The 3391-nt window shown below is 42.4% G+C and overlaps 1 non-coding gene across 1 annotated transcript; it reads right to left on the bottom strand.

Moving 5' to 3' along the window:
* Window positions 1–508: 508 nt before the first annotated feature.
* LOC118484550 lies at window positions 509–614 on the bottom strand. The gene has a single exon (XR_004873659.1). It is a non-coding gene; the product is annotated as a small nucleolar RNA R71 (small nucleolar RNA).
* Between the last annotated feature and the right edge of the window lie 2777 nt (window positions 615–3391).

Here is a 3391-nt window from a genome sequence, read left to right as displayed (position 1 = left end):
CAAGTTCGACCACAACAGGTGCAACCGCAAATTCAAAGGCCAATTCAACAACCAATGGTACAACAAGGGCCCATGCAAAGACCAATGGGTCAAGTTCGTCCACGAGGTCGATTTGGTGTGCCAAGGAGGCATCTTAGGGAAAATGCAAGGGGAATTGAAGCACATTTTAGACCGGTGATTACTCACAATCCTTCACCGGTGGTTATTCCTCATAACAACCAAGGGAGAACTTTTGAAGTAAGAACCAATTCGTTACAAAGTTTGCCGAAATACAAGGGGTTAGCAACGGAGGAGCCTTATTTCCATTTGGAGGCGTATGACTCAATTTGCAATACTCTTGGGAGTCAAGGATTTTCGGCCGATGATATCAAGTTGGTATTATTTCAATTTTCTTTGGAGGACAAGGCAAAGAAGTGGTTCTACACTTTGCCTTCGGCATCTATTTATACTTGGGCGGAGATGCAACAAACATTTTTAGACGAATTTTATACCGCCCAAAAGACCAATGATGCGAGAAAAGGGTTGAGGAGTTTTCAACAACAACAAGGCGAAATGTTCCATGAAGCTTTCGAGCGTTTGAACATGATGATTAAAAATTGTCCACACCATGGGATTGAGCTTTGGGAGTTAATGAACGCTTTTCATGAAGGGTTGTGTGCCGAAGATGCACGAGATTTGATGTCCATTACAAATGGGACATTTGGCACAAACTATGAGCATGAGGATTGAGAATTTTTGGAACAAATGGCGATCACATCAAAGAGAAAGGCTCAAGCTTCAAGGAGAGCACGACCGGCCGTTACCCGAACACAAGTGCATGCGGTTGATGATGGTAACATACAAACTTCTAATAAAATTTATGATGTTTGTGCATTGTGTAATGAAATAGGTCATGCGGCGGAAAATTGCCAAGGAGTGGTGGAAGGGCAATTTGAAGAAGTTCATGCTGTTCAAGGTCAAGGAGGGGGTGGTAGAAATTTCAATATGAATTCTAACACTTATCACCCCGGGTTGAGAAATCACCCGAATTTTCGTTATGGGAACCCTTCGAATCAATCAAACCCGAACTTTCAAGGTAGCCAAGGGAATTATGGTTCGCGCCAACCTTACAATAATCAAAGTGGATATCAAGGTGGGAACAACCAAGGATACCAAAGGCAATATCGAACGGGTCAAGAACAAGGGGGGTCTTCGGGCGGTAATGAAATGATGGAAATGTTGAAGAGTATGCAAGCGGAGATGCAAAAGAGGAACCAAATGGATGACGCTCGCATACAAAAGGATGAGGCGCGAGACAAAGCAATCCAAACTTTGACCACTCAAATGGGTCAACTTGCCACCGAAGTGTCCGAATTGAAGAAAAGCAAAGGTCAATTACCAAGCGACACTAAGGTAAATCCATCCCATGGTACGTCAAGAGGTAACAATGTTAATATCCATCATGTAAGTGTTTTGAGAAGTGGGAAAGAGTACAAAACCAATCCTTCACCGGATTTGGTTGAGGGGGTGGTTGAGGATATAACGGGTCAAGAAAGTGAGGAAGAAAATGAACCACCCATTGTTTCTTCTAAAAAACCCAATTTTGAGAAACCCGAAATTATAAAAGAAAAAGAAAAAGTAAATGAGGGTGAGGGGTCTAGTGAAGTACCGTTTCCTTCGGCTTTATTAGACCCGGGTAGAAAAAATTTTATTTCAAAACGGGGTCCTCAAAAAGAGGAAATGTGGGAGGTCTTCAAACAGGTTAAAATTAATCTTCCTTTACTTGAAGCTATTAAACAGGTGCCCGCTTATGCCAAGTTTCTAAAAGAATTGTGTACTCAAAAGAGGCAACAAAAAGTGCCTAAATTGGTAGACTTGACGGAGCGGGTAAGTGCGGTATTAAAAGGGGACCTTCCTCCTAAGTTACAAGATCCGGGAACGCCTCTAATAAACATTCAAGTTGGAAATTTTCAAACCACAAGGGCGTTATTGGATCTTGGAGCCGGAGTAAGTATCCTACCGGGGGGTTATATGACCAATACGATTTTGGTCCATTGAAGCGGGTTGAGACAACGGTTGTATTAGCCGACTTGTCTCATAAACTTCCCCGGGGTATCGTACGGGATGTTATAGTTAAAGTTGATGAATTTTATTATCCCGTTGATTTCCTTGTGCTAGATTACTCATCCGCGGACCCAAGTCAACAACAAAATGTTATTTTGGGTCGGCCATTTTTGAACACCGCACATGCTATTATTGATTGTCGTTATGGCACAGTTGACATGACATTCGGTAATAGAAAAATGAGGTTGAATGTTTTTACTAACGGTACTAATGTGTATGGTGATGAGTGTTTCTTAGCAGATTTCATAGTTGGTTATGACCCGAAGGAGTTCGAAGAAGAAATTTTGGGTTCTTGTGTTTGTGATATGTCTTTGCAGGTTCACACATGTGAGTTAGAGGTAGAAGAGAAAGAGCAAGAAGCCCTCGCGGTAAAGGAAGGAAGTCCACCATGGACTTACCAAACGGATACATTACCGATGGAAATCGATTCGGGCACAAAGCCTTCTTTGGAAAGTCCACCAAGTGTGGAGTTGAAGGAGCTACCAAAGCACTTAAAGTATGCATTTTTGGGGGAGAATGACACTTTACCGGTGATCATTGCTTCCAACTTGGAGGTAGCTCAAGAGGAAGAATTGATGCGGGTGTTGAAGGCTCATAAGGCGGCGATTGGGTGGACGATAGCCGATTTAAAAGGCATTAGTCCATCCATTGTGATGCACAAGATTATTACAAGTGAGGACGCAAAGCCGACCCGTGAAACACAAAGAAGGTTAAATCCGAATTTGAGAGAGGTGGTGAAGAAAGAAGTTATCAAGTGGTTGGATGCGGGGATCATTTATCCCATTTCGGATAGTGCATGGGTAAGTCCAACGCAGGTAGTGCCTAAAAAATCCGGCATCCAAGTAGTGAAAGATGAACAAGGTGAGCAAATCGCCACCCGCCCGGTAACCGGGTGGCGAGTGTGTATTGATTATCGGAAATTAAACGCGGCTACCTCAAAAGACCATTTCCCGTTACCCTTCATTGACCAAATAATTGAGAAACTTTCCGGTCAAAAATATTATTGTTTTTTGGATGGGTATTCAGGATATAACCAAATTGCTATTCACCCGGACGACCAACACAAAACCACGTTTACATGTCCATATGGTACATTCGCTTTTCGGCGAATGCCATTTGGACTATGTAACGCCCCCGCCACGTTCCAAAGATGTATGATGAGTATATTTTCGGACATGGTCGGGGAATCTCTTGAAGTGTTTATGGATGATTTTTCCATTTTTGGTCCAAGTTTTGACTCTTGTCTTAATGAATTAGAAAAAGTTTTAAAAAGATGTGTTGAGACAAA

This window comes from Helianthus annuus, chromosome 11 (assembly GCF_002127325.2).
Source record: "Helianthus annuus cultivar XRQ/B chromosome 11, HanXRQr2.0-SUNRISE, whole genome shotgun sequence".
In the NCBI taxonomy this organism is placed as follows: domain Eukaryota; kingdom Viridiplantae; phylum Streptophyta; class Magnoliopsida; order Asterales; family Asteraceae; genus Helianthus; species Helianthus annuus.
This window is presented reverse-complemented; position numbering and strand designations above follow the sequence as displayed.